The sequence below is a fragment of the Vicugna pacos genome, chromosome 35 (genome assembly GCF_048564905.1).
Source record: "Vicugna pacos chromosome 35, VicPac4, whole genome shotgun sequence".
NCBI classification, from domain to species: domain Eukaryota; kingdom Metazoa; phylum Chordata; class Mammalia; order Artiodactyla; family Camelidae; genus Vicugna; species Vicugna pacos.
This window is the reverse complement of record NC_133021.1, coordinates 25,506,539-25,534,482: the sequence shown is the minus strand read 5'-3', so window position 1 is coordinate 25,534,482 and position 27,944 is coordinate 25,506,539. Positions and strand designations below refer to the sequence as shown.

Below are 27,944 nucleotides of genomic sequence, written 5' to 3'. Positions count from 1 at the left end.
AAAATAGATAAACAACAGGGTCCTACAGTACAGCTATATCTAATATCTTATAATAAATTATAATGAAAAAGAATATGAAAAGAATATGTATATGTGTGTATAACTGAATCACTTTGCTGTAAACCAGAAACTAACACAACATTGTAAATCAATTATACTTCAATACAGAAAGAAAAAAGAAAATCTTTATATGATTGGAGATTAATTAAATACATATCTAAGTGACTCACAGATCAAAGAAGAAATCATGGTTGAATTTAAAAAACAGTTTGAACTGAGAAATAAGTAAAACAGTACCTATCAAAACTTATGAGATTCAGCTACAGCAATATTTAGAAGGAAAAACTATGGTCTAAGATATTCATCTCAGAAAAAGGCTAAAAATTGATAAACGAAGAATATAATTCAAGAAAACAGAAAAAGAAAAGCAAAATAAACCCAAAGAATGTAGAAGAAAAGACATGATAGAAATAAGAATAGAAGTCAATAAAACAAAAAACCACACAATATAAAGGATCAATAAAGCCAAAGATTGCTTTTTCAAAAAACCTAATAAAGTTACAAACATCTGATGAGACCAATAAAAAAAATGACAGCACAAATAAGCAATATTAGAAAAAAGAGGACATTACTATAAAAGCTAGAAATATTGAACACAGAATAAAAAGTCATTATGAACAATTTTATGCCAATGAATTTGAAAATGTTGATTAAATGAATGAATGTTATCAACGTACAATTTACACAAACACAGCGTACTGTCTCAAGAAGAAATAGAAAAACTGAATGGTTTTAAAACGCAAATGATCTTTCAATGCAGTTGAAGAAACTGAATCAAGGAAAATATAAGGCCTAGATGGCTCCATGCTGAATTCTAACAATGAAGGAACAAATAATTCTGATATCCTGAATATTCCATTCTGATATTATACACAAACTCTTTCAGAGAATAGAAAAAGTGCGAACACTACTAATCTCATTTTATGAGGCTAGCATAAACTCGGTAACAAGAAAAACTGTAGTCCAATTTCACTCGAGAATATAGATACAAAAGTTGTAGTAAAACATCAGCAAAATGAATCCTGCAATGTGAACAGAGAATAAAACATCCTGTCTGTGCCAGTCTCCAAGATCCCCTGTGGTCCTCACCTCCAGGTAGTTCCCTCTCAACATTGTAACATGGTTGATGTATGTGAGCAATAGGATACAGTAGACATGATAAAGTGTAATTTCTGAGATCTGATTATTAAAGTTGTGATGGTTTCTGACTACTGATCTCTCTCTCAGGTCATTCACTTTGGGTGAAGCACACAGCCCTGTCATGAGCAGTCCTGGAGAGGGGCCCACATGTTGAAGAGCTAAGCCTACCGACAGCCATGTGAGTGAGCTTGGGAGTGGATCTCCCAGCCCAGTCAAGCCTTCAAGTGACTATAACACCTTAACTGATACCTTATAAGAGACCCTGAGCTAGAATCACCAGCTAAGCCACTCCTGGATTCCCGACCCACAGAAACTGTATAAGATAACAAATATTTCTTATTTAAGATGCTATGTTTTGGGATAACTTGTTATGAAGCAAAAGATAACTGATACATACAATGACCAACAAGGGTTCTGCTTATTCCAGAAATGCAAAACCAGTTTGACATTAGAATAATCAAGTAATGAATTCCACCGCACTAAAGGAAACATTCAAATGGTAATCTCAATAGATACAGAAAAAACAAATCAATTATTTAAAAAAAATTAATGGCATTTCTATACACTAGCAACAAAGGAAACCTTGGAACAGCAACAACAAAAAATGTACTTATGAATAACTATTAAACACAGATGTGCAAACTAGGAAGAGGGCCCTCACCTGGCCATGCTAGCATCCTGACCTTGGACTTCTAGCCTCCAGAACTGTGAACAGTAAATTTTTGCTGCTCACAAAGCTACCCAGTCTGTGGTAATTGGCTATATAGCAGCCTGAACACACTGAGACACCTTATATTTGGCAACAGTTTCTTAAATATAACACCAAAAGCACAAGCAAAAAAAAAAAAAGTAAATTAGACTTCATCAAAAAATTAAAACCAAAAACCAACGAAAACAGATGTGCAAGAACTTTATGGCCTAAATAAACTTAAGAAAGGAAAAATGTAGTAATATAAATATGTCAATTCTTCCAAATTAGTAAAATGCAATGAATTTACAATAAAAATTCATAACTTTTTGCAGACTTGCTAAGATAAGATGGTTGTAAAATTTATATGAGAGAAGAGAAAAGGGCCCCAAACAGCCAGAAGAAGAGGGGAGCAGAAATCTTGTTCTCCCAGATGTCAAGACTCATTTTAAGACTATCAGACACTGCCAATGTATGACTGCTTATGACAGAGACAGCATTGTAGATCAACGGGTAAAGGACGGACTGTCTAAACAATGGTGATGGAACACTTGGTTTTCAGTTTATACAAATAAAATATTGAATCTTTACCTCCCAGACATACATAAAAGTTATTTCTAGGGGGATTATATTAGTTACAATTCTTCAGAGAAACAGAATCAGTAAAAGATATAGATGGATGGATAGACAGATAGACAGACAGACAGATAAATTAGAGAGATAGAGAGATGGATAGATAGATTAGAAGGCATTGGCTCACACAGTTATGGAGACTGGTTAGCCCAAAATCTTCAGGGTGGGCTGGTGGTGTGAGAGACCCAGGGAAAGCTGATGTCACAGTTCAAAGGCCATAAGGCAGGAAGAGTCAATGTTGCAGATGAAATCTGAAGGCAGTTAGCTGGAGAATGTATTCTTTCTTACTCAGGAGAGGGTCAGCCTTTTTGTTCTATTCAGGCCTTCAACTGATTAGACAAGGCCCACCCACATTAAGGAAGGCAATCTGCTTTACTTAAGTCCTCTGATTAAAATATTAATCTCCTCAAAAACACCCTCACAGGAACATTCAAAATAATATTTGACTCACTATCTGGACACCCATGCCTCAGCCAAGTTAACACATAAAATTAACCATCACAGGACTTGAAGACATAAGGGAGGGCAAGAAAGCTTCAACATAGAGAAGAATGTTTATGACCTTGGGGTAGAGAGCAATTTTGAAAATAAGATACAAAAAATACAAAATGTGAAGAAAAAGACTGATACATATAACTACATAAAAGTGTAAAAAATTAAAATTTCCATCTAGCAAATGATTCCATGTTTTAAAAAAGAACGGAAATACAAGTCACAGAAACATCCCAAACTCTGTGTCAGCCTCTGGTTCCAGAAAGCCCAACCTGTGGCAAACTATTTATAGAATTTTAAAGTATGCAAAACAATATTCTGTGTTAGATATAGTAAATGTTTATAGACTGTAATTCCGAATAGCAGTGGTATGGGGTGTAGGAAATACACTTCAGAAGATGTAGTCTGGGAACTTCAAATTTATCTATGGTATTTTATTTTTTAAATCAGTGGTGGGCTATCTGTGTGTATTTTATCATTCTTTGTATCTTTGGTATAACTAAACAACCAGGGGAAATTAAACTGTCAGGTATAGGAAATCCAAGAGAAAGTGCAAGTCTTCATTTTGTATTTTAACAAACAAATATTAGGTTTATAAATAAAGCATCAATATCTATAAGTTGAATTTATAACATCGAATAAACTGAATCAAGTAACTGAATATTTCTCTTTGGCCCACAGCCTCTTTCAGACATTAAAAACTCACTGAAAAGAATGTTTCCTCTTTACAAACAAAATATGCCTCTATTTTCTCTAAAGCACAGGTCCACTTATTGCAAAGCCATTAAGATTAACTGAATTAAGAATTAGTTTCCAAAAATGAAAGATTTATTATTTCATGGATTAATCAAGCTTTTAAAGTCAGGCTTACATATACATTGTATCACTCAGCTAATATTAAATACCTCTTCTGTGCCAGGCATTATTTTCAGATGACATGGGTACCTATGAACAAAAGACACAAAGTGCTCTTAAATTATTAGCATGATTTGTTTTAAGAGTACTTTGTTACATCACCAAAGTATCTAGTTGCTAATGTTCGACTCAGGCAAAATATTTCTATTTAAATAGTCAAGCTATTAGAGGAAAAATCCCCTCAAAGATCGCACAGAAAATTAAGGAGTTAACTCTGTTTCTGTTCAATGTGGTAATGGAATTTTTTTCTTCCAGACTGTTCACACATGTCTACTTCACTGAAAGCACTGAGGATTATAAATTTAGATTCAAATGGTTCTAACCATAAAAGTTAACTATCCAAATTTTTAAACACATTTAAACCTGCACGAGGTCCAGGCAAGGAAAAATTCCCAAATGGCAATATTTACTGAAGTAGAAACATAAATTATGAGAAACCACCTGAAAATAGGGCACAGTACTCCTAGTTTTCTTAAATTGTTGCTGTTTCTCTGACCGTCAGTAACACTTTCCATTTTAAAATTTTGGTAGTATTTTCTTTATTTTTAAAAAAGGTGTAGCACTCAATCAAAGCTAAAACTGAAAGTCACTCTAATATTTCAAAATCATGAGCCAATAAATTTTTTTTTTAACTTTGGAGGGTAAAAAAGATGTCATGGCATTTTGAGGTTGACATACATAATCTGACCATTTAATGTTCAGGGACGGCATAAAAAACTAACCATTTTAATAAAATAACTCTTTGAATGATTTAATATTACCCAGTAAACAAATTAATAAAAGCCTAAATTGAGTTTTGTTATTTTTTTCTTAATTGTTAAAAGAGATTCATGGCAAAATAATAATTTTGTATCTATACATTTCACTCCACGTAAGATAAACTTACCTATATTCATTCTTGGCTATTTTAATGTTATTCACACAACACAGACTTTTTGGGTGCCAGTATGTGTGAGGTACTCTTCCAGGCCTGGAATGAGCAAAAAGACTTGATTCCTCTCCTCATTTAATCGCTGGTCAGGTAGAGGTGAGAGACATTAATCAAATAATCTCCAAACCAAAAAAGTAGTGTGACTGTGACAAGTGCTCGGAAAGAGAGTCATACACTAGTATGTCCTTAAGAGGAATATTTGATCTAGTCAGGGAAGGAGATCAGGGCAGGCTTCTTGGAGGAAGTGGTCCTTGAGTTGAGACCTGAAAGGTGCTTAATTAGGTAAAGGGGAGCAGGCACAGGGGGAGAGGATTCTGGACAGAGATGCATGTGCAGGGCTCTGTAGCTGGTGGCCTGTTTGAGGTTCCAAAAGACACAGAATGAGCAGTAGCTTGTGCAAGATGAGACCCGGGAAGCAGGTAAGGGCCAGATCCTAAGGACCTTGTAGATCACAGTACAGGGTTCATCTTTCTCTTCATGTGTGTGCATTTGCAAACACTCCTTCCTTCTGTGATGTGGAGAAGAGATGGCAGAGGGACCTGGGTGTGAGAGAGCAGGAGACCCACTCACTGGGAGGCTATGCCGATAGCCTGAGTGAGGGATGAGCGTAGGGGTGGTAGGAGTGGTAGAAATAAAGACCCTTTGGAGTTGCAATTGGCAGAACTTTGTGATAGGTTGATAGTAAGAAATCTCGACTGGACTTGTGGTCAAAAGTGTTAATAATGAAATGTAATTCACTACACAATTAAAGCAAACAGTGAAATCATATAAGTCTAATTAGTGCGCATGAATCTTAGTAGTAGAAGGCTCGATAACTGCAAGAGATTTATTTCAGTAAAAATAACTTTGGTCTCACAGTGTAGTTTGAGTTCGCAGCTCTTTTATTAAAGAAAACTTACTTTACCACATTGGCTAGCTACCATTTTGTCCCTTTCCTAATTCTTTTTGTAAAAACTTAAATCAATATCATTACATTTCTTTTTGTCAGTGAGAGATTCTAAAAACTTAAGGGACCTTAGGATTATACTTTTCCAGTGTAGCTTTGTGTAAATTTTTACCTTTTAAAATATAAACTCCAGGTTTAAATATAAACTTCTATTATAATCCAAAATCTCACTAATTAAACACAACTCATTTCAAATGAACTGGTATTGGCAAAGGTATTCACTTTGACTTAACTTTATACCAGTATATATAAAACTATAGGAGCTTCACAACTGGACTTATCTTCTGAACTCAGAAAATTTCAAAGCACTTGCAATAGCTCCTGTGTCTTTCACAACATGCCATGCTGTGATCCAGTCTTCCTTTCCTGTCTGGGACTGAGTCAACTTGAATGACAATTGCATGCATACTAAGGAGAGCAAGCTCATTTAACGCGCGAATCAGCAAAAGCGATGCCAGGGCATCATAGATTCGTCTCCATTAATTTTCATTAAGATTGGGAGGCAGACAGGCTTTACTTTTCCCAGCATCCCACTTTTCACTCCCTACCCTCCATCCTGGAAGGGATTTTTTTTTTTAAGTGGAGCAAAGAAGTGGAGCAAGACAATCCTTGACATTTATGTTATAAGATGATCAGTATCAGCAAGAGAAGGGAAAAGAGTTGGTCTGGTAGAGGTTTTCTCTTCTCAGAAGGACCTACAATCCCCTCCCAAAGCTCATGGTGCCTAGTCAGCTTTACTGAAAGGAAAAACAAAACAAAACAAAACAAAACCAAAAGCAATCAATTAACTGGGATTGGGGTGAAAAAGAGAGCCCAAGTGAGGGGTAAGAACAAAGACGGAAGGGAGAGATTACCAAACACCTCTCTGATTTGGCCTCCAAATACTGAGAGGAAATTTGATACCAAAAGCAAGTCTCTGTGTTTGGACTTAATTTGGTCTTTGTGTATTTGTGATCTGATTATGTAAAAATAAGATTTTTCTTTCTGATAAGGAATAATACCTTCCAGATGTTACAGGCTTAAGCAAGGATTTACACTTACTATTAATGCTGTAAATTACCTTTATTTTCCCAAAAGCCTAGATTTAGAATCGGACACCCTGTTTTATGGTACCTAGGCTGAGCTTTCTATTTTGATACCTTGTTTTATTACCAACTCTACTACCGGAGTTAACCTAAAGATTCAGTCCCTTTGGAATACTGCAACACATGGCTTACTCTTTTATCAAATATGATATTTGCTCTATTCCACAGTGAGTAACTCAAAGCCTAGCATCCTGGGTTGTTCCTGCTGTAAAAAGTATGAAATAATACCACAGTCATTGGATGAAGGCCAGCTGCCGAAGTGAACTAGACAGATGGTGAAACTCTGCGGAGATGACACACTTACAGGCTCCTCAGGACAAAGCAGCCTCGCTGGTGGCCATGCATAAGTTGTCAAGCTTCACGTGACCTGATCCTGGTGCCTTGACCACAACTGATTAGACCTTGGAAATGCGCGAAACCCAGGCAATAAAGACCTTTCATACGGAACTGAGGCAAATCTGCTCAGTCCGGTCCTCTTTCTCTGGGAACTTGTGTTCTAGATGCCAAGAGAGTAGAAGCAGATACGAAGCAATGGACAGAAGCTGTGTCACAAGTGTGGTGCAGCCATCAGAATGGGGGGCACTGAAGCCAACCTGGAGCCCAGTCTCCAGAGCTACTGGAAACCAGGAGTTACCACTGGGACGGGGGGGGGGTCTTTCATGTCTCCCCCCAACACCTTTATTGAGCTATAACATTGTGTAAGTGTAAGGTATACAACGTGATGAGTTGGTATGTGTATATACTGGGGTATACATAGATATAACAAGGTGAGCTAACACATCCCTCACCTCACATAATTACAATTTTTTTGTTGTCACGGTGAGAACATTTAAGATCTACTCTCTTAGCAACTTTCAAGAATACAGATGGATATCTATGTCATTATACTTTTGTCCAAAGTATGTTGAGCTGTGGACTTTGACGATTGTGATGTGTCAATGTACGTTCATCCTTAGTTAAAAAAAAAATACCACTTTGGTAAATAAAAATAATGTGTGTAGAGGGGGGTATATGGGAAATTTCTGTACCTTTCTGTCAATTTTGTTCTAAACCTGCAACTGCTCCTAAAAAAGTCTTAAAAACAAGAAAACTCAGGGCAAAACTTTGGTTTCGGTTATATACATATATATTGTGTGTTTCTTGGATTGTAATATAAAATGTAGTTTTCAAGTAAAAAAGTTTGTAAGCCACTGTAGTTAAGCTACACTGGTGAATAAAAGTAAAAATTAACCTAAAAAAAAATACAGTGTTGTTAACTATGGTCACCGTGCTGTACATTAGATTCCCAGGACTTATTCCTCTTGTAACTGGAGGTTTATACGCTGTGACTAACATTGTCTATCTTCCCCCTACTGCCCCTGGCAACTACCATTCTACTGTCTATTTCTGTGAGGTCAACTGTTTCAGATTCCACATGTGAATGAGATTATACAATGTTTGTCTTTCTCTGTCAAACTTATTTCACTTAGCATAATGCCTTCAAATTCATCCATGCTTTTGTAAATGGCAAGATTTCCTTCTTTTTTGTGGCTGAATAATATTCCTGTGTGTGTGTGTGTGTGTGTGCGCGCGCACGTGTGTGTGTGTGTGTGTGTGTGCGTTTTCACATTTTCTTTATCAATTCATCCATCAGTGAACACTTAGGCTGTTTCCATGTCTTGGCTACTATGAATAATGCTTCAATGAACAACGGAGGTACAGATATGTCTATTACATGACAATTTCATTTCCTTCTGATAAATACCCAGAAGTGGGATTGCTGGATCATTTGGTAGTTTTATTTTTAATTTTCTGAGGCACCTCCATACTGTTTCCATAATGGCTGTACCAATTTCCATTCTCACCAACACTGCACACGGGTTCCCCTTTCTCCACATTCTTGCCAGCACTTGTTATATTTTGTCTTTTTGATAATCACCATTTTAACAAGTATGAAGTGATATTTCATTGTGGGGTTTTTTTGGGGGGGGGTGGTAATTAGGTTATTTTTGGAGGAGATACTGGGAATTGAACCCAGGACCTCATGCATGCTAAGCATGTGTTCTACCACTTGAGCTATCCCCTCCCGCCATCTCATTGTGGTTTTGATTTGCATTTCCCTGATGATTAGTGACGCTGAGCATCTTTTCATGTCCTTGTTGGCCATCTGCATGTCTTCTTTGGGAAAATGTTTATTCAAGTTACCTGGATTACTTGTTTTTCACTACTGAGTAATATGGGTACAACTCTCTCTCTCTCTCTCTATCTGTATATGTATTAATCTCATCAGACATATGGTTTGCAAATATTTTCTCCCATTCTGCAGGTTGCCTTTTCATTTCATTGCTTCTTTTACTGCGCAGACGTTTTAGTTTGACGTAGTCCCACTTGTTGCTGTTTGCGTTTGTGCGTATGCTTTTGGTGTCATTGCCAAGACTGATGTTAAAGGGCTTTTTCCTCTCTTTTAGGAGTTTTATGGTTTCAGGTCTGAAATTCAAATCCTTCATTTATTCTGAGTTAATTTTTGTGAATAGTGTGAGATACTGTTTGTTTCATTCTTTTGCATGTGGCTGTCCAGCTTTCCCAACACTGTTTGTTGAAGACACTATTTTTCCCCCACTGAGTGTTTTTGACTCCCTTGTCAAATATCAGTTGAGCTTATATTCATGGGTTTATTTGGGGGCTATCTGTTGGCTTTTTTGCAAGTACCATACTGTTCTGACTACTATAGCTTTGTAATACAGTTTGAAATCTTCATGTCCAACTCTCCAGTGAGACTAGACTGTGCTGGCGTGGTTTCTAGGTCTTACTGACTTCCCCTATCATCTGAGATAAACCTTGTTGCTCTCTCTTCCTTCCAACCAGAAAGGGCCTTATTAATATAATGAGTGTATGGAAGGGCACAAATTCTTGTCCTATAGACTCAGAGTCTTAGAATGATAGGACTAAGAAGAATCTGAGAGGTTAAACCCATCTTCCAAATCAAGCATCAGATCTAATTATTATGTACTACATCTGAACTAATATGTCAATTATACATAAAAACAGAAATAAAGTGGAGGTGGGAACCCAATGTATAAACAAAATTAAAGCAGAACTTCTGTGGGTGAAGCAGGAGTGGGCAGACAGGAACCCAGCTGGTCAATATTCCCTTTCTTCTATCCTAAGGGCACTTCTTGGAGAGCACCTCAAAAACTACTGTAGTCCAATCCTGGTATTTTATTTTTATGATTTTTTTAATTGAACTGTAGTTGATTTACAATATTATGTTAGTTTCAGATGTAAAGTCATTCATGAGATATATATTTCTATCTGTATATATTCTTTATCTATATCTATATTCTTTTTAAAATTCTTTCCATTATAGGTTATTACAAGATATTAAATATAGCTCCCTGTATTATATAGTAAATCCTTGTTGTTTATCTATTTTATATATAGTAATGTGTATCTGTTAATCCTATACTTCTAATTTATCCTTCCTCCCTCCTTTCCCCTTTGGTAACCATAAGTTTGTTTTCTATGTCAGTAAGTCTGTTTCTGTTTTATAAATAAGTACAAATAATACAAAATAAGTTTGTATTACGTTTAGATTCCACATATAAGTGATATTATATAATATTTGTCTTTCTCTGACTTACTTCCCTTAGTATGATAATCTTTAGGTCCATCCATGTTACTGTAAATGGAATAGTTCGTTCTTTTTCATGGTTGAGTAATATTCCATTATATGTCTCTTCTTTATCCATTCATCTGTTGATGTATACTTAGGTTGCTTCTGTATCTTGGCTATTGTAAATACTGCTGCTATGAACATTGGGGTGCATGTATCTTTTCAAATTAATTTTCATTTTTTCTGGATATATGCCCAAGAGTTAGATTGCTGGATCATATAGTAACTGTTTTTAAGTTTTTTAAGAAACCTCCATACTGTTTTCCACAGTGGCTTCACCAATTTACAGTCCTACCAACAGTGTAGGAGCAACTCTAGTATTTTATAAATACGACACACATAAAATTAAATAACTTATCCAAATCCCTACAACTAGTTAATGTCCAGCAGCAAGGACTGGAACCCACTTACCTAATTCTTCCCCCAGAGTTCTTTCTACTAGATTCCATTCCCTTGAACCCATTATAATGGCTTCACTATCATAGTCCATAGGAGACCTTGGAAGGCATTACCAAGTATTTCTCTTCAGAAACAATACATCACTCTCCCCAGTCACACTTTGCCCAGACAAGCCTAATATGAAGACTAGCTTCCCTCCTCTCTCAGCACAGTTCGAATGTTTGTTGGAAGAAATTACACAAAAAGAATTGTGTAGTGTAAAAAAGTTATTCAAGGATTACAGTTTCATTAAGGTGCTAACCATAAGCAATCAGTTGAGAGAACTTTATTTCCAAAGATTTTTTAAAATTGCATAAATGTGTATCAAGCCTGTATACTCTCCCTTTAAGTAAACTAAATGGGCAGGTGTGATTTAGTAGTTGAAACACCGTCAGCCTTCTTCTTTATTGTTAAGAAACCCTCCATGTGGCTTTTTAAGCAGCACAACTAAGATTCTGATCAGTAGCTCTGATGTGTATGTATGGGAGTGGGGAGAGGGGTTTCCCCACATATCACCAAACAATTCTCTGACACCAGTTGGGTGTCATACAGTTTGACTCAATTCTGACACTACCTACTCAGAGACAGCACCAGATCGCACAGGTGAAGGGCTCAGCTCCGCACCTGGGGGCTGCCCTCCACATCAGATGCCAATCGCAAGTCCAAGCTGTCACCTGTGCTTCTGACAGAACGGCTATAAGAGGCTCCCACGACTCCCTTATTAGGTTTGGCTAATTTGCTGGAGTAGCTCACAGAACTCAGGAAACCAGCTTACTCACTAGATTACTGCTTTACTACTTAAAGGATTAATAGCCATAGAAAAAGGTACATAAGATGAGGTCCCAAACAAAGGAGCTTCTGTCCCCATGGAGTTTGGGGCCCAGCACAATGGCACGTGGAAATGTTCTAATTCACCAACCTGGAACCTCTCTGGACTCCCTCCTTTTGGGGTTTCATAGAGGCTTCATTACATAGACTGATTGATTAAATCAGTGGCCACTGATAATGGATTCAACCTCCAGCCCGTCTTCCCTCTTGGAAATCAGGAGTTACGACTGAAAGTTCCAACCCTCTTTTCTTGGTTGGTTCCCTGGCAACCAGCTCCCAACATCAGACACTTTCTAACAGTCACCTCATTAACATAAACTCAGGTGTGGTGGAAAGAGGTTTGTATGAATATTAAGGGAACTTTATTGCTCTTATCACTTCAGAAATTCTAAAGGTTTTAGGAGCTCTGTGCCAGAAATGGGGATGAAGACCAAATATATATTTCTTATTATAAATTACAGCATCACAACAACCTACACAAGATGAACTTCCACTCTAACTATCCTGATGCAGTTATTTTAAAGATTGGGAACAAAGCTGTATTTAAAAGCTAACTTTACAAAATAAGCTTTATGCTTTTAACTTTAAAAATTAAAATTTTTCACTCATTTAGGTTTTTCAAAAATACAGTATTATTTCAAACTAAAGCATAGGGAAGCATATAATTCTAAAATATTATAAATCTCATTATGAAAGTGATAAAAATTGTCTAATGTTGTCTAACAAGTTCCTTTACCACCAAAGCATGTGCAATTTATGTGACGACCCCAGACAAAGTAGATATCATTACAGTAAGTGACATTAATTAACAGAATCTCCTCCTGTCGTGTCCAGGAATATTTATTTCATTATCTAGAAATCTGTTTTCTTTAAATATATTTGACCTTAAAAGCTATAAACGCATGCAAATTGGCCCCAGTTGATTTCAGGGTGATCACAATAACGCATGCAAATTGGCCTCTTTGTGATCACGTCTGATTCTAACCTTGGTACCTAGAGAGTTCTGCCTTTACATCCTGTAACAAGCTACTATATTGAAACATGGAGACCTGAAGTAATTCTTCTACTTAAGCCCCTGTTGGCCAGAATGTGAATCTTCTGAAGGCAAGAACTCTGCCTCATTCATCTTCAATCCCCAGAATCAAGGTTATCAATACCGATAATCGATGAATGTTGAGAGCTCACAGATGGGAAGCAGCAAGGGCCAAAGTGGACAGTCAGGAATGTTTAGTGGACAATTTTGTCGGCAAATCATAGAGGAAATAAAAGTTAAGGAATCATGTCTAAAATATAAAAATACAAGTTATTTTAAAACTTAGTGATAGATAACAATTGAAATTAATGAGCCATTTTTGATCCTAGAACAGCATACCTTGTAGGTGGTACTCAGGATTTTTAATGAATAAATGAGAGAATATTAGATATAAAATAATATGAAAGCCCTCTTAGAATTGTGCAGGAAAGTCTGATGGGTGGTCTGGGGGTGATTTCTTCTCCTCCTCCTTTTTTTTTTGGTATGAGATGTGGCCTTTTAAAGCACATAATTCAGAAGATTATGAATTAAGAAACCAAAGTACTGCAAAGTCAGAAAACAATCCTGTGAGCATAGTTTTTTGCCTTCTTAATTAGTACACTGCTGGGTGGGGAAACAGGGCCAGAGTTTGAGATGTGCTCTCACCTGTTAGTGATTCTGATGGATGGAACCCATTGTTGAGACCCCCTAGAGAGCTTCTCTTAACCTGCCTTGGGTTTCCTCCCCATTATGCCTTACAGAACTCTGTCATCAATTCTTTTTTTCCAAGTGAAAATATCATACTAATTTTTTTCAAAAACAAAGTCCTCACTATAAACACTCACACCATCCAGAATAGCATTAGGAAGAAATCACAAACCCCTTGACATCCCATTGGAAGTCGTTACTAACCATATTTGTTTATGTACCTCTCTCCCAAGATAGACTGGAGTTGTTTAAAAGCAGTGCCTCTTACTTCTTAATTTTGTATCCATGATACTTTGTAACATAATAGGCTTTTAGTCAGTGTTTAGTGATGGAATAAATGAATGATCAACTTTGTTACACTCTGGATGTGCAGAGCATAATTAGACAGAGTTGCTGTCCTCAGGGAATTTGCAGCCAGAGGTTAAGAAAACAATGAAATAGGCGAAATTCTGGCAATAGGAACACAGTGGTAATGGGTCAGCTGAGAGATAGTGATCATTTCTGTCTGGTAGAGTGAAAAAGAGACATTGAAGCTGGTCCTCTAGGACGACTTGCATTTTGCTAACTTAAAAACAATCCCTGAAGATCTCTCAGAGGGAGGGTAGGAAAATAGACACAGAGCTGTTGTGAGCACAGCATGCTCTCATAATCTGGTGTGTAGAGAATACAGGGCTCTGGAAAATAAGGAAATTAGCATTTGTGAAGTATTTCCTGTGTGTCAAGTACTTGGTACTTAAAAAACCTTCCTGTGAGAATATTGTGAGGCAGTAATGAGACACACAGAAGGCAGTTATCAGGTATAGAGCAGGAGGTGCCAGAGGGGGTGAGCCCATTTTGCAAAGAGCCTTAAGGTCATCCAGTCAGGGTTATGTACAGATTTTAGGCAGAGGAACGACATCATCAGAGCAGTATAATTTTTAAAGTTTAGAACCTCCTTAACAAGACACACTTTTTCTATCACCATCAGTAGCTGAGTTTACCATTCTCCTCCCATAAATTGAGTCACCAATATCTCACATTGAGAAACGTGGCTTAATGTTATTTCATGTATTATTTTTTATAGATAGAAAATATCCGTGATGATATAATGCCTATTCATCTGTGCTCCAGACCTGTTTATAGGACACCTGATAAATAGTAATATTTAAATTTTGTTTTCTAAGCATCCACTCAGTTTTTTCCCTCTTCTTTTTTTTTTTTTTTTGAACTTCACCCATTTTATCCAGGACCTGTTATTTGTGTCTCAACTGAATGAGTCCAGAAGCTTTTTCTTTTCAATTATTTTCTTTCATTCTACGATGAATCTTGCTCAAAGCCTTAAATTTCCATATTTATAATTAGAGTGCAGCTCTGATTCTATTTTTCTGTTACTCCTTTGTCTCTGCATCCGAACTCCACATTGTGTCATCTATTAGAACTTACAGGGCTTTTCATCATGGGCTTTGGTCATTCTAACTGTGTCTGTGAACTCACGTATAGTTATCTTTCATAAGAAGTTCCTCTGGTTTACTGTTTTCCTTCCCGCCTTCCTTTCTCTCTCTCTCTCCCGCTCTCTTTCTATGTTGTTACTCCAAGTTCAAGAAGATCTGCTTCTCTGTATAAGGCATCTTTCTTCATTGCTCATTTCTTCTGTTTACTTACTGACTTATTATCTAAACGCTAAGGAACAAACTGATTGTGAGGGATTCACATTGCTCCTTGCTTCCTTCCTTGTAGGTGGCCACTAAGAGAATGTACAATCAAATTTTTCATACAATTATCAAATGAATAGACAAAAGGATATAAAACATCTGGACTTTTGGGTAAGCATTTGGTAGCATATGCATTAAAGAAATGGAGATGAATTCCTTTAGTTACTGATACCATGAAAGGGATCTTAGATAAGACTGTAAACAATGGATACTTTAAAATGAAGCAGCATGTGAGTGAACGATCTTGGTTTAGATTAGCAGACCTGGTAGGGTTTAAGGTCAAACTCAGCTTTGTTTGACATCTTCGTAAATAATCTAGAAGACTGATTTTAATAGAACCCTTAATTACATGTTTAAGTGACTTCAAGATGGGAGGTGTTAAACATGATATCAAGAAAAAAGACTAGAAGAGGTTGATGGAGGGAATGATAAATGTCCCCCCAAGCCCCCATTAATCAGGAAAAGTATAAAATGATAGCTTAGTATGAGAATAATTTCAAGTCATTAAAAGAGAAAAATAACAAAACCACAAGTAAAGGAAGGACAATGTTGAAAGAGGCCACAGAAAACAATCTGTAACACGGTACAGAAGTTAAAACGGTCATTATTATGTAGAGTTCTCTTAAAATGACTCTGTTTTCCATCAAGGGTACATACAATTTGCTGACCTAAATGTTAATATGATATAGAATCATTAAGATTTTTATGCTAGTCATAAATCATATGCCCAAATTCATGCATTTTGAACTTAACTGTTGTTTATTTAAAAAAATTAACATTTAGAAAGATTGATTTTTAGGAGGTGAACAATGGAAAGAAATTTTAAGACAAGTGTAGACTCATGCACCCAGCACCACGCTTAGGTAACAGAAGACTTCCATCCCCCTGAACACTTCTGGCGCAGCCCTCTGGCCACCCCAAACCTCTGGCAACCACTTATTTTCTCTGCTACTATAGTTTTGCCTATTGAGGGTGTCATGGAAATAAAATCATTTATTATATACCTTTGAGGGGGGATTCTTTACATTGTGGTCAAAAACACATCACATAATATTTATCATCTTAACCACTTTCAAAGGTACACTACAAGTGTTAACTATGTGCACAAGGTTACACAACACTCCTCTAGAACTTTTCATCTTTCAAAACTGAAACTCTGTAAACAATTCTCCTTTCCTCCCTCCCCAAAGGCTCTGGAAACCACCATTCTACTTTCTAAGTATTTGACTACTTTAGATTCCTCACGTAAGTGGGATCACGTAGAATTTGTCCTCTGTGACTGGCTCATTTCACTTAGTGTAATGTCCTCAAAAGCCATCCCTGGTGTAGCATATGACAGGGTTTCCTTTTTTTTTAAAGCTGAATAATACTCCATTGTACGTATATTCCACATTTTCTTTATCCATTTACCTCTTGATAGAAATTTAAATTGCTTCCAATTCTTTTTCTAAGTACTGCTTTAGCTGAATCTCATAAGTTTTGACATGTGCTATTTTAATTATTTTTGAGTTCAAGCTATTTTTTTAAATTCAACCATGATTTCTTCTTTGATCCGTGAGTCACTCAGATATGTATTTAATTAATTTCCGAACATATGAAGGTTTTCTTTTTTCTTTTTTTTTTTGAATTGAAGTTGATTAACAATGTTGTTTTAGTTTCTGGTGTACAGCAAAGTGATTCAGTTTTACATATATAAATTCCTTTTTTATAATGGTTTATTACAAGATATTGAATATGGTCACCTGTGCTGTACTGTAGGACCTTGTTGTTTACCTATTTTATATACAGTGGCTTGTATCTGTTAATCCCAAACTCCTAATTTATCATTCTCCCCACCACTTTCCCCTTTGGTAACGATAAGTTTGCTTTCTGTGTCTGTGAGTCTGTTTCTGTTTCCTAAGTCCCTTTGTGTCATATTTTAGATTCCACATATAAGTGATATCATATGATATTTGTCTTTCTCTGTCCAACTTACGTCACTTGGTATGGTAATCTCTCAGTCCATCCATGTTGCTGCAGATGGCAACTATCAACAAATATTTATTAACTGGCAACTTAGCTGGCAGTTGGTTGGGCATTGGTCCTACACAAGCGCACATACATTCCTGTCTTCAAGGAGTTACAGAGAGAGACAGACAAGTAAATAGGCCATTAGGCGTCAGTATAACAAGTCCTATGGCAGGGGCAGGTACCAGATGTTACATCTGTCAGAGAGCCTCCCCACTTAGGAAGCAGGGAAATCTTCATAGGAGGGGACCTTCCAAATGGAAGATTCAAAGGAATCAGCCAAAAGGAGGGCTATTCTAGGAAGAGAAAACCACCTGTGCAAAGGCCCTGAGGCACGAGAGACTGGTGCATTCCTTAAGTATCTTCCCTTCCCAGTAAACTGAAAGCCACCATTTCATCTTCCCCAGTTGTTTGGGTGTGTATTTGCATATTTGGAGCAATGGCACATTAAACACCCATGCATAGTAGTCTTAAACCTTATACATTTAATTTTTATTCAACTTTTTTTGCCGTATCTGTAAACAATGTAGGACTAAGTTTTTTATAAATATCAATCCTAGAGTTTCTGATAGGGAAGTTCAATTTATTCACATTTACTGTAAAAAATTCATTTCATCTTAAATAAGATGCTTACTATTTATCATAGTTTACTTAAATTCTTTTTTTCTCTTTACTTTTTTTTGGAATTTATCATACTTTTTTTTTTAATCCTCCATTTAGAAGATCTATATATTTGTATTTAGTGTGTAGTTATCTTATTATTTTTTTCTTAGAAGCTTACATATAAAGTTTTATCTTACTACTTTTAATAGTTATACTTAAATCATTATTTATCTAAAAATATGACAGAATCAAATACTTACTCTCCAGCCCAAGTAGAAGATTTTTTTCTCCATCCCTTTCTGCACTGAGACAAGATTTTTGAACATTTTTGTTTCTTTAGTCTCTATTTCTGGTCTGATCACCTTCATCCAACACTCTCTGCCAAACAAACAAATGAAATCCCTTCTTGGTTTTTCTAAGATAATTCATAATGTGGGTCTCAGGCCTTCATAGAGTTTCCCTTGATTTACCAAAAAAAAAAAAAAAAAGAAACGTTGGTAGGCAACTTCTTCACTTAAACATTCATTTAGCAATATTTATTGGGCACATACTATATGCCAGTCACTGCTTTACATTCTAGAGATACAGCCATGTACAATATAGCGGGCAAGTTAGGTAAAAAACAAGTAAGCAAAATGGGGGAAAAAACAAACTTACAGGAAGTGTATGTAATAGGAGTGACAGGATTAGTGGATGCGTGTGGAAAGGGCAAGACTGGACTCTGAGACGACCTCATTGTAAAGGTTCATGTTAGGCTGAGACCAGAATGAAAAGAAACCATAAGGAGATTAGAGGACCGAGCACTCCAGACAGAGGGATCCGCACGTACAACAATCAGTGGAGATATTAGCAGTCAGAGTAAACATTTTGGAAATGATTAGCATGTAGATGGTGCTGAAAGCCATGAGGTTGGAACATCTTACATAGGGAGTCAGCGTAGCTGGTACCAAGAAAGAAGGCACTATCCTAGCCCTAGTTCACGCTAACAAAGCAAGCAAAGAAGTCCAAGAAGCAGCCTCCTGGAGGTGGGAAGGAGGGAACCAGAAGAGGGGGGTGTCATGAAATCCAAGGGAGGGAAGTGTTTTAAGAAGGAGGAGCCGTCCATGTCCACAACTATGTCCAACACGACAGAGAGATGGAGTAAGATGGCTAAAGGAAGTAACCACTGGCTTAGACAACAAGGAGCTTATTAGCGACTTTCACAAGAGACATTGAAGCAGAGGGATGAGAGAGTGGGAGGTAAGGAATAGGACTCAGGGAGGTCAAAGAAGAGTTTTAGATGTGAGATTCTCCAGCACATCTTACATGAAGCATCACAGAGGGAGAGCGGGGATCAGGATAGTAACATTTGTGAGATGCACCCTCACTGAATAGTTACTCTGCAGTCCTTAGACACATGACCACCATCCATTTAGTTTTAACTAAGATATCATGAGATTCAAAGCCCCTCCTATTCCTTGCATTTTTAAACTTCTTTCTCTCTTGAAATATGCTTTGACTTCATTTTTTTTGTTTGTTTGCAGTTCTCACCTGGGTAGATTCCTCAAAAAGAGACCATGGTTGTAAATTTTTCTGAGCTCTTTATGTGTGGAAAATGCCTTTTCTTTTGCCATCACTTGGCTGTGTAGTGGATTCTTGGATCTCTCACTTCTTCTAAATGTGATTTTACTATTTTCTAACTCCCAGTGTTAAAGATGAAAAGACTGATACTTAACGTGATTCTCTCTCCCTTATAAAGATTGCAAGAGATATCACTTCATCCTTGTGATATAAAAATTTTACCATGAGATGACTAACTTTTCTTCATCCTGCTGGCCTTTAACTTGATGATTTCAAGAGAAAAAGAAATGAAAAGTTCAAGGAATAGGAGGGGCATTGAATCTTACGATATCTCTAGTTAAATCTAAATGGACAATGATAATGTGCCTAAGGACTGCAGGGTAACTAGTCAACATTTCTACCTCATTTCTCCCTCTCCCTCTGTAATGCTTCATGTAAAGCATGCAAAGAATCTAAAACCTTTCAATTAAGCCTCCCCTGTTGGGCGCCAACTGCTTTGATGATTTTGGTAGCACACCTCCTTCAAACAACAGTATTCTCTTCAATGGTGAGTGGGCTTTTTGGCTGATTCATATCTTTAGGTGAAGACCTTAGCAGGTGAAGAACTGAGTTACATCAGCCAACGTTAGGAGTGAGGTGTCTACTCAAGGCAGCTGGTGCCCCTCACCCCAAGCACAAAGGGATCTTTTGTCCTTATCCCTGGTCCCCAGAGAAACAGCCTCTTACAGCTTCTGAGCCCTAATGTTGTATACAGTGGTGTTCTGAACCTGTAATTTCTGCCCCGGAACTCAAGCCCTCAGATGTATTTGGATGCTCCTCCAGGCTTCAGCAATAGTGGATGGTTATCTGAGTGGCCTTGGAATCACAAGGGAAAGGAGTCGGGAATCTGAGCTCGAAATCCCCTTTAATTTGTCTTGATTTGATTTTTAAGTCTGTAGCGTTTAGACCATTGCTCTGGAGAGCAATGAGAACAGGAACAAAATGTTGGCACGTTAAACATATATGCTATGTCGTAATATAAGGTGATGTAACATATGATTGTCGGTATAGCTATTAAGTATACATAATTAATTGAGGTGGATAATTAGTTGGTGTCATAATGACAACAAATTATGTTTTTTCAATAAACTGAATCCTAAATACATTTTTTCATTTTGAGTAAGAACTTCGCCATGAAATACCACATATATCTTAATTATCTCATTAGGGATTAAAAAGTGTGATTACAATTCAGGTTAGAGTTTGAAGTTTGAAGTTACCACATAAAAGAACTTGTGTGTTGGTTTCCAAATGATTTTTACTTAAATTTAGCTAACCCCATCAATACACTAACACTGAGGGTGGAAATTTCATAGGTCAGGTGTTTGAACTCCCATAGATGTTTAGACGTATCAGAAAACTGCCGAGATGCTGGGGTACTCACTTTAAAACTCTGCTAGTTCAAAAGGCTTTAATCACCCTGGTTCAATGAAGTTCTCTAAATAAAGTCTAAGTTGACAAAATGTTTGTCAGGCCAAACTCTGATCCAGGCCTGCCTTGGTGTGATGCAAACAGTGGCCCCAGGCCAAGGACGCGTCGTGCTCCCTGGCTGAAATACGAGCCGGGCTCCGCGGAGACCAGAGGAGCCTAAACAAACATCTGGGCCCTTCTAGCTGCTTACTATTTTCAGTTTTTAAAACAGTCCTCTCTGGATTTCTATATAAAAACAAGACATCCCGTATACTCTTCCTCAGAAGAGACAAGAAAATCCTCAGTCTGTAGCCATTGGTTTCCGTCAACAATGACACTTGACTTTTTCTAACATCTTTAGCCTCAGCTGTCTCTCCCTCTTCCATGACCTCTCTTCTCTGTTTTGCTTTTTCTTTGTGCATTTTGATTTTTCATCAAACCACTAAGAAGCGTTTCATTAATACCAAGTAATGACAACTCTAGGAATAGGAAGATCCATCTGTCCCAAGAGTAGCTGATGTGCTTGGATAACCAACAATTTAAGATCATACACAGATTCACTGTTGAGAACTAGAGCCCGGCTGTCTCACAGCCAGAGTGGACCCGTGGCCTGCAGATGGGCTGGGTTTGGCCAACTCAGTGTTCTTTTACAAAACTGAGTATGAATGACGTAAAGCGGAATGCACTTTTTCCAGTTGACTGCAGGCCAAGCGGGCTTAAACTCTCTCACATTTTCCCTACCTGCATGGCCTCTGAGTCAGCTAAGCTTGTACCTGGTTAGAATTTTCATGAAGAAAGACCCCCCCTCCAAAGTGCAGCCCAGGGCTGTGCATATTTAAGGAGCATTTCCAGTGATCTTGGGGTGTGATCTGGGGCCACAATGAAGAAACATCACTTCAGTGAATTTTCCAAACAGTCTGTGTTTGTGTGCATATATGTGTGTGTGTGACCAGAAAATCAAATTAAATCAGAATAATTTCTACACTCCCAAGAGTAGTAGAGAAACCTGACAGAGTGGATAAATAAGAGTGTTGCATCTCACTCTTATTTATTGTTCTTGTTTGGCTAAATACATTGAAGTCTTTGTGAAGGCAAATCAAAAGTGAATATTTTTAAGTGAATTTTGTATAGAAAGCAGCAATTAAAACACCACGTATACATATGTAAGAGTGATAACGTTACCAAATTTGAACATAATTTTCTTTCCTAGTTCCCTCAAAGGTGACATAATATTTTTTAAATTTCCTAAAAATTCATTTAATGGAAACAAAATTTTAATCATAGAGTTTCTTTTTTAAAAAAGCAAAATTCTCGGGGCCGGGAGCGGGTCGGGGCCAGGGGCCAGCCCCGGGCCTCCGCGGCCATCGCTGCCTGCGCAGTTCCTTGCCCTCGCCCGCTCCCCGCCCTCCCGGGCTGGGCGGACCTGGGTGGCGTCCGCAGCCTTGCCCCAACAGGCACCCCGGCTCCAGGGGCTGGGCCACCAGCACAGCGCAATGGCAGGCGCCGCGACAGCGCTGCGAGTCCGAGGCCGCGGCCGCCCGGGGCCACGGCGGCGGATCCGGGCCGGGTCCGCTCATGGTGCCGACAGGACACCATCGCGGGGCAGGAAGGCCAGGTGCGCTGAGTTCTTCACCTCCGTGTAGGCGCAGTTCTGCCAAGTTTTCAGGCAGTGCCTTTGAAGGTATCAGAAAGGCCTGTGAAACAAGACTGCAAATGGTGTGTGTATTTATCATGAACCAAATGAATTCCCAGAGCAGTGGTTTCACGCAGCACAGGCGAATGGCTCTTGGGGTGGTTATTCCCCTACTTGTTGATGTGATACGGGTCGCATCCTCAGAACTTACTTCGTATGTTTTTACTCAGTACAACAAACCATTCTTCAGCACCTTTGCAAAAACATCTATGTTTGTTCTGTACCTTTGGGGCTTTATTATTTGGAAGCCATGGAGACAACAGTGGACAAGAGGATTTCGAGGAAAGAAAGCATGCTGCTTTTTTTGCAGATGTTTAAGGTTACTTTGCTGCTTGCACAACAGATACAACCATGAATAGTTCTTTGAGTGAACTGCTGTATGTTCCTGTGAAAATTCTCTCAATTTTGTAATAAAGGTTGCTAAATTAAGTTGAATTGTTACCTTTAATATAATTATTCTAAATTAAATTCTTGACTTGTTAGGTGATAATTATCTGAGCAAATCTACCATTAAATCCAAATTAGACAATGTCTTTGCCCTATAAAAAACACTATTTACTACCACCAGTAATCTGAAAATTCAGGATGGTTTTCTTTAAAGTTGGTGTATATATATATATATATATTTTTTTTTTAAGTTGGGAAAGTAGGCAACATTTCTCAATTTTTTTCTTCTTTTTCTTTTAAGAAAGTTTTCTCCTCTGATTTTTAAAAGTTACACATAAAGCCGTACAATATAGAAAGGCAGAAAAAGCAAATCATTATTTATAACTTCACCCAACTAGAGAGATAAACTTTTAAAGTCTAACATATTAAAGGTGATAAAGTCATATATATAACAATATAAAATATTTATAAAATAAAATGAAAAGGCTACTTTATAAAATTAAAGAAATATTTGTGTACCACAAATAGCCACAGTTAAACAAACAAAATGCAGATATCACAGAACTGCATAAAATAAAAGGTACATTTCTTCTTTCCCAGGTCAATCCTGACAGGGGCTCTTTTTCTTTCTTTCTTTCTTTCTTTCTTTCTTTCTTTCTTTCTTTCTTTCTTTTTTTTTAGTAACAAAAAAGTAACACTATACCTTGAAATAGTATATTTAGTATGTTAATTCTTTTTTTTTCCTTTGAATTTAGGTATAACCTGCATTGAGTAGTTTGCACACAAATCTTAAGTAGGCTCAAGAAATTGTATGTATGTCTGCAACCATGTCACTGTTATTACCTGAATCAAGCTACAGAACATTTCAGCTACTATGAGACTCCCTCTTAACCCTTTCTGGTCAGTACTGCTCCCCCAAGATAATCACTTTTCTCCTTTATCACGTAGAGTTCCACAAGTGTTTGAATGTTATGTAAATGGAATCATATGGTATACACTTTTTGCAATCAGATTTCTTTCATTTACCATAACGTATATGAGATTCAGCCATGGTTTATTTTTCATTGCTGTGTAGTATTCCATTATATGACTATATCACAATTTATTTTTCTGCTGTATTGCTGATGGACATTTGTATCCTGCAACCTTGTTAAATTCTTTTATTTATTCTGATAATTCATTTGCAGATTCTTTTGGACCTTCTCTGTACAAGTCCTGCCACCTACAAATGACAGTCTCATATCAACAACTGTGAAGGGGACAGCCACATGTAAAAGAATGAAATTAGAACATCTTCTCACACCATATTAAAAAATAAACTCAGAATGAATTAAAGACCTAAGCCTGGAAACCATAAAACTCCTACAAGAGAACATAGGCAGTACACTTTGTCATAAGCCTTAGTAATATTTTTCTGGATCTGTCTCCTCAGGCAAAGGAAACAAAAGTAATAAACAAATACGACCTAATTAAACGTAAAGCTTTTGCACAGCAAGGGAAACCGTCAACAAAATGAAAAGACAACCTACTGAATGGGAGAAGATAATTGCAAATAATATGACTGACAAAGGGTTAATATCCAAAATACATAAAAGCTCATACACTTTAACATCAAAACAAACAAACAATTCAATTAAAAAATGGGCAGAAGACCTGAACAGACATTTTTCCAAAGATGACATACGGATGGCCAACAGAAAAGATGCTCAACATCACTACTGGTCAGGGAAATGTAATTCAAAACTACAATAAGATAGCACCTCACACCTGTCAGAATGACTACTGTCAAAAAGACAACAAATGATAAATGTTGGTGAGGATGTGGAGAAAAGAGAACCCTGTTCACTCCTGGTGGGAATGTAAATTGGTGCAGCCACTGTGGAAAACAGTATGGACTTTCCTCAAAAAGTTAAAAAATAGAAATATCATATGATCCAGCAATTCTACTCCTGGGTATATATCCAAAGAAAAGAAAAACACTAATTCGGAAAGATGCATGCACCCCAATTTTACAGCAGCATAATTTATAATAGACAAGATATGGAAGTAAGCGAAATGTCCAACAATAGATGAATGGATAAAGAAGATGTGAGAGAAATATATATATATTTACACATACACGCACAATAGGATATCACTCAGTTATAAAAAAGAATGAAAATTTTACCATTTACAACATGGATGGACCTGGAGGGTCTTACGCTTAGTGAAGTAAGTCAGACAGAGAAAGACAAATACAGTATGTTTTCACCTCTACATGGAATCTAAAAAAATAAAATGAATGAATATAACAAAGCAGAACAGACTGAAGATGCAGAGAACAAACTAGTTACTAGTGGGGAGAGGGGTGAAGGAGATGCGAGATAGGAGCAGAGGAGACACAAACTGTTATGAATAAGAGAAACAAGGTACAAGGATGTAATATACAGCACAGGGAATGTGACCAGTATTTTATAGCTTTAAATGGAGTATAATCTATAAAAATATTGAATCACCAGGTTGTACACCTGAAACCAATATAACATTATAAATCAACTTATGCTTCAGTCAAGAGAAAAGAACTCTGAAGGGTCTGTGATTTTTACTCTACTTGCAAGGTGACAAGTTAGCTTGCTATGTCTTGCATGTTGACAGAGACACAAGACTCCTGGGTCAAAATGAAAGACTGTTTTGACTCCCAATAAAAGCAGAATCCAGAGTGTCAGCATATTTGTGTTGGTTCCAAGCCCCTGTCTGCACAGGGTGATGCGGAGGGGCCCAGATGAATGCCCAGTGGGTTGTGTTACAGGAGAGGAGCACTGAGCTTGGGAAACCTTCTGTTTTATAGCAACCAGTAAGCAAGGCTTCTCCTTATCCTGGGAGCAGACATGATCTCATTCCTCAAGGCTGCTTGCTGCAAAGACAACCCTCAAGAGTGGTCAGGGCCTTGCATTCTGGGCACACTCAGCAAGTGGTGTGGGGACAGGAGAGCCTCAGGAAGGAGTGTCTTCCGACACTGCCCAAGTCTCGGTTTCACAGCATCTTGGCTTCTGGCCTGGCCAGGGCTCCACGGACATGGGCAGGCTGTGTCCCCTGCAGGCTTTACTTTGGGTTTTTATGGTTTTGTTTTCTAAATGGAGGTACTAGGGACTGAACCCAGGACCTCAAGAGTGCTAAGCATGCGCTCTACCACTGAGCTCTACCCGCTCCCCGGGTTTGTATGCGTGTATCGGCAAAGAGGCAGGCTGCCCCGTCTCAATTCCAGATGCCAAAATGAGGGCTGTTAATGGGCCATGGGAGGACCTGACTGGACATGTATTTGGGACAAAGCACCTTTAACCTTTTGTCCCTTCTATTATCCCTTGGGAGTTTAAGGATAACCCTTCTCCAGAGTCATTTCAAACTGCTTTGCCTTTTTTGAGACCCCTCCCATATTAGGAACCCCAGCATGAAAATAACTGGCTTTGTTGTTTGTTTTGGGGTGGGGAGAGGTAATTAGGTTTATTAATTTTTTAAATGGAGGCACTGGGGAATTGACCTCGTGCTTGCTAAGCACATGCTCTGTCACTTGAGCTATGTCCTCCCCTCCTGTAAATAACTGTCTTTGGAGGTCCCTGTTCAGCCAAAGCAGGATGCTCCAGAAGGAGAAAGAGCAGGGCAAGGGGCAGGGCTCTCACTGCCAGGCGGTTCTAAGCGCAGGTCATCAGTGAATCACCCTGCAAGCTGCCGGCTCCCTCCCACCCCCTCTACGTGCTGGGGAGTCATGGGCTGGAGCTGTCTTGGGAAGGGTTGTTCTCTGCTCTTTCCTTTAAGCTTCCGATCCCGCTGCTTCCTCATTCAGGATTGCCCCAAACTTCCTGTTCTAAGGTGACTTCCCTTCTTGTTTTTCTCTGTTATGTTTTCATTTATTAAAAAAAAAAAAGATTCTTGCCATTTCAGCGGGATCCTGGGAGACAGGAGAAGTCAATGGGAACTTCCCTGTCTTGAAATGGAAGCCTCCACTTTTCCAAGGACTCGGTATCATGACAAGAGGGCCACGAGATCCCTTGTCCCCACCCGCCCCGTGCTCCATTCACTTCCCTCCCTCCTCATCTTTACTTCCAGAGCCAAAATGCAAGTCAACAAAAACTATTCAAATAAAACAGAAAGAGAATAGCAGTTGTTTTCATGATGGTCACTCTCTCTCTCTTTCATAGATTTAAAAAACATTTGCTGAGTGTCTCAGTGTAGGCACCAGTAATATAGGAACCTCTAAATTCCTAACTTCCCAGGGGCCTAAGGACCAGGAGGAGAGAAAGAGGCAAACAACAGGCAGTGTGATTAAGGGTAAAATTCGCATCGTGCACTCCTTGCAGGGGAGGCCTGGGGTGGACAAGGACTCTGACCCAGGAGGGTTGGGCAAAGAGGATACACTGAAGGCTTCTCTGTGGCACTCTGCACCAGCTCAGTCTTGTCCCAGACTAGGGGAAGGACTCGTCACACAGCACAACACACACAAAGGCAGAGCCCCGGGATGACAGGGCAAGGTGGGGAGGTTCTGTATTTCCAGAGCCCAATTGTGTACGGGGAAGAGTGACAGCAAGAAAGCCTTGAAGGGTCTTATGAATCGCCCCAAAGATTCCCAAAGCACTTCCCAAAGTGTGGTACAAAGATTATTTTAGTTCAGACATGGGCTTTTAGAAAAATAGTTTTGAGTTTATGATGTATGTTAGACACATGAACTAATACACCAAATCCATGATTTTGCAAATATTAACACTTAGGGCAAGGCGAGTAAGCCAGGCTGTTGGGCTCCACCTGAGGCAGGGCGAGGAACAGGTGAGCACTCAGACATAAATGTTCCAGGTCTTCGGCGACCACTAAACTTAGAGAAACTGGAACAAAGAGCACCCCAGTAACGTGAAGGAGCTTGAAATAAAGGAGAAATACAGGCGGAATGGGTAACCTCTCTTTCATCTCCTCAATTCCTTGTCCCACTCAGTGTGTACCTGTTAGGGTTTGAGGGATCTGGGACTGGTGAAAAGGAAGAGGGATGACTTCAAGAGGC

General features: G+C 38.2%; 1 long non-coding RNA gene and 2 pseudogenes across 1 annotated transcript; 2 read left to right on the top strand and 1 right to left on the bottom strand.

Moving 5' to 3' along the window:
- Positions 1 to 22,942, top strand: part of LOC102530114 (solute carrier family 35 member F5 pseudogene) — a 40,511-nt pseudogene extending 17,569 nt beyond the window's left edge.
- Positions 1 to 27,944, bottom strand: part of LOC116279834 (14-3-3 protein epsilon pseudogene) — a 147,627-nt pseudogene that overhangs the window by 30,214 nt on the left and 89,469 nt on the right.
- On the top strand, positions 23,675 to 24,253 carry LOC140691484 (uncharacterized). Its single transcript, XR_012067139.1, has 2 exons — positions 23,675 to 23,818; positions 24,106 to 24,253. It is a non-coding gene; the product is annotated as an uncharacterized lncRNA (long non-coding RNA).